Genomic DNA, 9,572 nt, shown 5'->3' with positions numbered 1-9,572 from the left:
TTTTAAAAGAGTCAGTGGTCTGTGGTGCTCTCAGGTGGTCAGGGAGAGAATTCCACAGTCCCAGGGCAGCGGAGGAAAAAGCCCGGTCTCCCATGGTGCAGAGTCTGGTGCGAGGGCAATGGAGGCGGTTGGTGCTGGTGGAGCGGAGGGTTCTTGTTGTGGTTTGTGGGTGTAGCAGTTCCTTCAGGTATGTGGGGGCGTGTCCATGGATGCACTAATGTGTGAGCAGAGAGATTTTGAATTTGATTCTGTATGAGACCGGGAGCCAGTGGAGTGAATGCAGGATGGGTGTGATGTGGACTCTCATCAGGACCCTGGCTGCGCAGCTCTGGTTGAATATTGATGTTTTTGATGTGGGCCTCAAAGGTGAAGTGAGGGTCAATTTTGACTCCGAGATTTGCGGCTATGGATGAGAGGGGAATGTTGTGGCCTGTAAAGGATATGGTGGTAATTGGAAATGACTGGGTCTGGTGGGGGGTGCCAACTAAGAGGGCTTCGGTTTTGGAACTGTTGAGTTGTAGGAAGTTTTGGTCCATCCATGCCTTTATCTCCTCCGGGCAGGCGGTCAGTGTGGATGTGGGTGGAGTGGCTGTAGAGGGAGTGGTGTCTGTCCTGAGGTATAAATGTGTGTCATCAGCATAACAATGGAATGATACTCCATGGTGGCTGATGATGTGGCCCAGAGGAAGCATGTACATGGTGAAGAGGGTGGGGCCGAGGACTGACCCTTGTGGAACTCCACAGGTGACAGAGTGGGTATCCGACTTTGCACTGCCGATGGCGACGTACTCAGCCCTTCCGGTCAGGTAGGACTGGAACCACTCCAGTACAGAGCCAGAGAGAGCGATGGTGTACTGAAGGCGGTGTAGGAGGATGTGGTGGTCAACCGTGTCGAAAGCTGCTGTTAGATCCAGGAGGACGAGCAGAGATGGGGAACCGCTGTCTGCTGTCATCAGCAGGTCATTGGGGACTCTGACCAGAGCTGTTTCTGTACTGTGGGCGGATACAAATAACTTCAGCTGGAACACAGGACTCTCTGAAAAAAAGGTGGTGTGGCTGTTTCAAGATGCTCAATAAGGAGGCATGGTCGAGTTGCCAGAAGAAAGCCATTACTACACAACACAGTTGTTTGATAATGAATTGCGTCACCCGACCACTAACCATGAGTGAAAGAACAGTGTTTGTGTTATTATTCATATGCTCTGAAAAATGGCAAAGAAACAATAAATTCTGCCAGAGTATATAAACTTATGAGCACAACTGTATTTCAAGCAGCAGCCTCTGGAGTTAAAAATGGAGCAGTGCCAAAACTGCAGTTCCTCGAGTGTCCACACACTTCAGAAATCCCCTCGTGTATATGTTGTTTGTTTTGTATATGTTTGTTTTGTATATGTTTGTTTTGTATATGTTGTTTGTTTTGTATATGTTGTTTGTTTTGTATATGTTGTTTGTTTTGTATATGTTGTTTGTTTTGTATATGTTGTTTGTTTTGTATATGTTTGTTTTGTATATGTTGTTTGTTTTGTATATGTTGTTTGTTTTGTATATGTTGTTTGTTTTGTATATGTTTGTTTTGTATATGTTGTTTGTTTTGTATATGTTTGTTTTGTATATGTTGTTTGTTTTGTATATGTTGTTTGTTTTGTATATGTTTGTTTTGTATATGTTGTTTGTTTTGTATATGTTGTTTGAGTTTGTTGTAAGTAGACTTCAGGGAGAGTAGCTGCTGCATTAAGTGGCAGCCGCTGGGAATCTAAATAAAGGATTGCTAAGATGATGTAATGGATTAAAGGTATACGTTTACAGATAACAGCCGTTGGTGATATTTGTACGACAAAGTAGGTCCCTTTTTGACAGCTTTCACACACACACACACCACACACACACACACACACACACACACACACACACACACACACACACACACACACACACACACACACAGAATCAGGACACATTGAATGTACAAGTTACAAATTTATCTTTAAGAAAATGAATACAAAAATGTAAATCTTTGTCAATTTTCAGTTCACAGCAAGAAGCAGTACAAAGAATATATAAGTGTGTACCAAGTTCACAGTACAAATACAGTTCATGTTATATATAAATGTTAGTAGAAATTATTCATTTTAATGTATAACTTAATCATTATGCAAAAAATCTTTTAAAGTTTTCAGTGCTGTACAAAACAATGCAAGTTTTGCCTAAATAAAGACATGGCTGACTTGATTGATAGGCAGGCATCCTGTAGCTTTGGATGAATAGGTTACGAGTGACGTCTATGGTCAAACACCAGTGACTGAATGAAGAACAGATTCTTCTGTTCCAAGTTAAGATGGAGATAAATGTATTAGTTGTTTTGATTTATGGCTTATAGTAAAATATTGCTTACATTTAGAAACATTATTTGGATGCAAAGGCTGACATTTAAAGCTGAGATACATCCTCACTGCATGCAGAACAAACAGGCGGTAAATTCTTCTGTCCCGGCTGCCGTCACCCTGATAAATAGCTCAATGATATATTTATTGATATGTAAGTTTTTTTTTGATCAAAGTCTTTTTAATTTTTTAGATGTAGTCACAAAAAAACATTCACATTAAAAACAACAACAGCAACATAGGACAGTCGCAGACAAAAAACAAACATGTCCTACTCCCTTTTCCCACAGCACTAGATCTTCAATTAGCACACAGCCCGACAATTAAACAGAAACATCTATGCAGACATGATGCCCACACAAAAACTATAAATATTAAGGTAATTACAAAAATTAAAAATATATACATTTATATAAAAACAAGAATGAAAAAGTAAAAACGGGATTACAGTCATGTTGGCAGCTGCCATGTTTTCAACATAGGATATGAACGGTTGCTAAGTGTTAAAAAAATTCCAGGTGCAACCTCTGATTATCCACTGGCTATATGTTGGGGGTACAGGGTCCCTCCATGTAGATAGAATAAGCTGCCTGGCCATAAGGGAACAAAAAGCCATCATGTTTGCTTGGCACCCATTAAAAGGAGCGTTCTCTGGGGCAACTCCGAATAGTGAAATGAATGAAGAGGGGTCTATTGTTGTGCCACATATTCTGGAAAAGGTCTCAAAGATGGAACACCAGGAACTATGAAGTTTAGTGCAGCTCCAGAACATATGTAGTAGTGTAGCAGGAGCCTGTTTACAATGATCACATGTTGGATCGAGATCAGTCCTAATCTTAGCTAATTTCCCCTTGGACCAATGCAGGCGATGCACAACTTTAAACTGAATCACAGTGTGTTGAGGAGGAATAGATCCTCTGTATAATCTTATGCCAGATTGCATCTGAAATTACATCACCCAGGTCTGCTTCCCATTTTTCCCTCAGGCAATCCAGATTAGTGGTGTTATGTGAGTTGAGTGATGTATAAATCTTGCTTATTGTCTGACTTACATTTAAAGATTAAATCTAACAGAGAAACTGGAGGAGAACGAGGAAAACAATCTGAGTTGGATGATATAAAGTTCCTGAGCTGTAAATACTGGTAAAAATTGGAATTGTTCAAATTAAATTTCTGTGATAACTGTTCAAAAATGAAAACGTATTGTTCGAATAAAGACCAGATAATGTGCATATTCCCATACTTGACCATGCAACAAAAGCTTTATTAATTAACGATGGGACAAACATATGATTCTTTACTATTGGAGCAGTAAATGAGAGTTCAGTAAGCTTAAAGGAACGTCTGACTTGATTCCATATTTTAACTGAGTGGACTACAATTGGATATGAGGTAAAAGTTGCAATGGACTGTTTAATTGGAAGTTCAGAGCAAAGTAAAGCCTCTAAGGAGGAAGATGTAATGGATGTTGCTTCCAAACTTGTCCAACTAGGACTTGAGGTGTTGTTCCTCATCCAGTACAACAAAGCTCTGAAATTGGCTGCCCAGTAATAACACATAAAATTGGGAAGTGCCAGTCCACCCTGAGTGTGAGGCTTCTGCAAAATGCTTCTCTTTATTCTGGGATGTTTTTTATTCCATATAAAGGAAGAGATTTGATTATTTAGTTTAGAGAAAAAAGATTTAGGAAGCACATTCATCTTGATCACATTGATCCTTCCCCCTAAGGAGAGAGGTAAGAGGTCCCAGCGCTCGATGTCCTGCTTGAGACTTGACAATTAACTTTGAACAGATCTTTATAAACAGGTGTAACCCATATACCCAGATATTCTAATTTTGTGGAGTTAATTTTAAAGGGAGTGGAGGCATAGTAAGTCTTATCCCCGGGGGTGACGGGCACAAGCTTGCTTTTTAGAAAATGTACTTTATATCCAGATATTAGAAATTGTTCCAAATTCTGCAAGTAGTGTTAATAATGTTGGAAGGGTCGAGAGAGGGTCAGATAGATATAACAACATGTCATCCGCATAGAGTGAGACTTTATGCTCTGATCCCCCTCGGTGGATCCCCTTAATAATGGGGCTTTGTCTCAAGGCTAGTGCAAGAGGTTTGAGTGCAACAGCGAATAAAAGAGGTGAAAGAGGGCACCCCTCAGGGTAACCCGCCGCAACCCAAAATATTGGGAGAGAGCATTGTTGGTTCAAACTGCTGCCATTGGGAGAGTATATAAAACCTTGATCCAGGATATGAATTTAGGACCCAAGCGAAAGCGTTCCAAGGTCTTAAAAAGATAGTCCCACTCCACCCGATCAAACGCTTTTCAGCATCTAATGACAGAATCACTTTGGTGATTGTTGAGTCAGATGGAGTGGGACAACAAAGAATGTTCAGTAAACACCTCACATTGGAATAGGAAAACCAATTTTTTTATAATACCTGTCTGATCAGGCGAAATGACAGTAGGGATAATTTGCTCCAGCCGGTGAGCCAAGATCTTGGCAAGAATTATTGATATGTAATGTAATGCCTTTCTAATCAAGTGAGTGTGCCGTTCCTCCTCCTGTTGTAGGTGTAATGGTTTTCATGGTACGGCTAAAATAAATTCCCCCTCTGGGATCATAAAGATATCTTTGATCCTTGCTCCATGTTTCAGGAAGCAGCAGCAGATATCCTGACTTTCAAGACAATAATCACGACTACATTTGGCTTAGTGTTGAGCAAGTTTGATGAGGTGTTTAAAAAAACACCTTCAAGTATTCAAATGAAGAAAACATATCTCCCTTTTTCCTCTTCATGAACATAGATCTGTAAAGCTGTTCAGTGAAAATGTTGTGATTCAAGTAAGAGGCTTTCAATAGCTGCCCTGATGGATCAGACCTCTGTTAGTGATTCTGAAAACAGTTTTCAAGTGTTGTTTTTGGTGTGTAGTGTGATATTATTAGGTCCCTTAGTCAGAGCATTGCTAAAGATCGATCCAATGTTTCCCTGAGTGTTTCTTTCGTTTCTCTGTCTTTACTCTGTTCAAGCATTCAGGTTTTCTCGTTCTTGCATCTCCATGTTGTTCCCATCTGCCATGTCTGGGTTGTCTCTGGCTCTTCCTGTCAGGGGATAAAGGGAGAAGATTTTACAAAGAAGATGCTGAAACTTCATTCTTAAGTTCAAAAACTGGACTCAGAGCTTTATTTAGTTTTCCCTTTTTTAATGGAAACACAGGATGAGTTAGTCTCTGCTTTGGATTCTAATTTATATAAACACCTGCTCATCATTATACATTAACTCCAGTTTCATATAATAATCAAGAGTTAAAGACCTTTTGGAACAACACTGATCATGTAACAAAATGCTGCTTACCTCCTTCATCTGGATCATCTGCCGGGGCTCGGATATATTGACGCTGGGCTGCTAAGTCTGGAGCTGGATCTGGAGCTGGATCTGGAGCTGGATCTTGAGCTGGACCTGGAGCTGGATTTCTTTGCTCTAGCACCAGACAGACAGGGAAAGTGATTTAGTTCAAATAGTGCATCTGAAATATTGTCTGCTGTGATTCAATTCAGGCTTTTAGATGCAGAATTATTATCTATGAGGTTAATTTCCAACACTCAGACAAAAGCCTTTTATCTTAGAGAGAAAACGGGTGACATACTGTCGACTCCTCTCTGCTCTCTCGTGTCTGTCTTTCTTTTAGGAAGTTGGGAAATGATGTTACAGCCTCTTCAGCACTCCTCACTCACTGTCATCAAAAAAGCCTTTGTGCCAGGTTTCAGGGCAGGACAGAACTTAAGTACAGTGTTGAGTAGATCTTTGGAGTATTTTTACTTTTTAGGTAAACTTATGACTTTGACTCCACTACACTTCTATGAATGTTCTCGTTTCTCTCTTTGCTCTGAAATCAGCTAATGAAAAGTCTTTTTTTTTCTTAAATCTGATCACAATGATGACGAACTTTGCTCTACACATGATTTGAACTTAACCAAAAAATACGTAAGAGTTAGAAAGGAAGAGCAGCACTGGTGTTAAAAAATAATAAAAAGGGGGAGACAAACTAAAGATTTTATTTAACTTTTTAAAGTTTTAAAAATCAGTTTAATATGCCTCTTTCAAAGAGGCTTTGTTATGCATTTTCTCATTTAAACACATACCTAATTTAACTATGTACTAGCTACTTTAAGAAATGGTAGTTATTCACTTGGTGACCTTGATCTACGTTTGACTCAACAGAGAAGTTGTGTACTTAGTCCACCACTGATCATAAAGTCCTAGTGGAGCTTTAACACAAGTTATGACCTCTGGCACAAACAGGAAGCTTCTTTTTAGTGTTCATGTGAGTTTAGTGGCTCCATTATATGAAAATGTTTTGAATTGTTTATTCCCTTTTGCCTTTTAAAATTGGCGGATTTTTTTTTATTGAATTTTTTTAATTTGCTAGTATTTAATCTTTGCAAACTGTGTATTTATAGTGTTATTCCAACAAAGACCACTAGGTGGAGCCATTGCTCATGATATGAATACAGCTCCATGGAATTAAAGCCAGTTGATTGATCTGCATGTAAATAGTATTTTAATGGTTTCTGTTGTTTCTACTACAGCGATGGAGTGGCGACCCGTCCAGGGTGAACCTGCTGGGTGGCAGTAAGTTGAAGTTGTATTATTTGTAAAGGGAAACAATGTGGAAAGATCAGATTAACAGATGATCTGAAGGGGAAAAGGAAAACTAACAAGCTGTACTGCACTTTGTTTACTTCACTGTCATTGATTATGTCATTACTTTTACTGTGGGCATTCCAATGCACCCACAGCTTTCAGCTATGACTCAACCACCAGAGATAAATGCACACCCAGCCATCATAAACTGTTACAACTGTGAATGAACTCACACCTTACTGTGTGAGTGAAGAAAACAGGTTCAACCTCTGGAAACAGACATGGTAAATCAGGTCATCCAACTTGTAGCACTACTCTAGCATGTGCCACGCCCCGAGGGGAAGCTGTGGTTGAGATGAGTCCACCAGGAAATGAACGATGATTGGCCACCCTGGTTGCATCAAGAGAATCCTTGAACAATGAGTGGCTAAGTACCTTCTCATGTTACAAACAACTATTTGACTCATGATGAAACAGCCTGCTGATTTCCTTTGTACTCTACAGTCATGACTGTGGACTCTTCATGAGTCCTCCTGGATTTAATAAAATAGAGATAGCGAGTAGAAGAAGAAGCTGCTCTCTCTGCCTGTAGTATCATAAACAAACACTGCTGCTGCTTCATGCCTCTGTATGCTACTCCTCCACTCACCTCCTCACTGAAACTATGGATGTCTGGGTTTATTCTATTTTATTCTTTTATTTATTTGTTTGTTTGTTTAATATTTGTTTCAAAAATGAGGCTCATGATGGATTCAGCTCAATCTCCTCTATCAGGGTTAGTGAAGGAGGGAATTCAGGGTATGATGAACTCGCCTCATCGTTTAGGTCTCTGCTCTGCAGTGTCATGTGTTATAAATTGGTGCTATGTAAAAACAAGATGATTGTTAAAGATTGACTGAAGTGAAATACTATAAATATTGAAAACTGATCGAATGGACCCCGACAGAGATCCAAACTGGGCCTTGCATATAGCCTGGCTCCAGAGTCAAGATGGGATGTCAGGATGGTCCCATGGTTTTTACATTCTTCCTGCTGATGTCACAAAGTTTCTCTCTTTCTTTGGATGCCTATAAAACAAATATCTGGGCTCTTTGACCAGCCAGGTGTGCATTACATGACACCGCAGCTTTACAGCTTTTTCCACTTGTTTTTTCGGACTTAACACGTATCGCACCTTAATGCTATGTAAAGTTAAAAAAGTGTTGAATGGTCCTCCCTTTCACTGGGACTGGGCCTTAAACACATTGATTTTCTATAACTGTGATGTTGGTAATCTGTGATGCAACAATCGTTTGTGTTTTGGGTGCAGCTTTTGTGCATGTTAAGAAATATTTTGTTGTTTTCATGTAAAAGAGAGATTAAGAGCATAACTCTGTGCAACAACGATTTCCTGAACAGAGAGGCCTGGTCTATAACTTGTTTGATTGCAAACTGTGATCTTCACATTTAAAACCAGATGTTGAAGACAGACTTATAAACTGAACATCAGTTTTTAATCTAAAACATGAAGAGAGAAGAATGTTGAACTTACTGTTACGTTTGCGCCATACTAAAAGTATGACAGCACCAACAACAACAAGAGCACCAACAACAACAAGAGCACCAACAAGAGCACCAACGTTGATCTGAAAGAGAAGGGGGAAAATCATCAATGTTTATTCTTCACTGTTACCTTCAAAGATAATATCTATGTTTTACACTCATTCTGCTGCCGTCACACTGTATTCTTGGATAAGTAGAAGTCTGCGCTGTCTGTTTCTCAAATATTACACTTTCACTCCTTTTATTTCATTTTTGCGTCTCATATTGTACAACTTGCTGATTTATCAGAGGCGTCCTTCACACCCTCACCGGTCTGATCACCTTCCAACTTGAGGATGTTTCTCAACTTGCACATCAGTGCCAGTACCAATTTATATTTTGGAGTTCAGGAGGGTGAAATGTTTATCTTTACATTTGCTCAAAGCCAGCAGGAGTAAGATTCAATCTAGTTTGATATGTTTTGATTCAACATCAAACATCCAGTAACATGTTTTGTTTCTGTGCCCTTTAGACTGGTGGTTAATGGCTGAACTGCGAGAAAATAAATTCTTCAAGAGGAAACACACATCATGGACAAAGAGCTTAAGTTTCTCTTTTGGTATCCCTCTCCATCCGCCCTCAAACGGTGCACAGCTGAAGAGAGAGAGGCCGGATCTCCAGAACAACAAGGACACAGGTGGAATCAACGCAACTCAAAACACCTGCAAGGATGTTTCAACATCTCAGACTCAGACAGCTACTGGGACGAAATGGAAACTTTATATAATTTATAGAAGAAGTTTGATGTTTAATTTTAGTAGGTTAACTAATGGAACTGGTTTATTAAGTGTTTAAATTGGTACCTCAGGTAGTCTGTCTTGTTTGATTCATTAAGTTAGTATTAGAATGATTTAACTGGCCTTGTTGACCTAACACTGCTACAGAAAGTAAAGTAATAATGTTCTGTGATTAGTTCATTGAAGTACTGTTTAAGTTAAAGGTAAATTAAACTAATTAAGGTCATTTTTA

General features: G+C 39.4%; 1 long non-coding RNA gene across 1 annotated transcript; it reads left to right on the top strand.

The window, feature by feature from the left end:
* Positions 1-6,955: 6,955 nt before the first annotated feature.
* On the top strand, positions 6,956-9,572 carry LOC117809818. Its single transcript, XR_004630626.1, has 2 exons — positions 6,956-7,010; positions 9,076-9,572. It is a non-coding gene; the product is annotated as an uncharacterized LOC117809818 (long non-coding RNA).

This window comes from Notolabrus celidotus, unplaced genomic scaffold, assembly GCF_009762535.1.
Source record: "Notolabrus celidotus isolate fNotCel1 unplaced genomic scaffold, fNotCel1.pri scaffold_45B_arrow_ctg1, whole genome shotgun sequence".
Lineage (NCBI taxonomy): Eukaryota > Metazoa > Chordata > Actinopteri > Labriformes > Labridae > Notolabrus > Notolabrus celidotus.
Note: the sequence above shows the minus strand (reverse complement) of the source record. Positions and strands in the feature narration are given on the sequence as shown.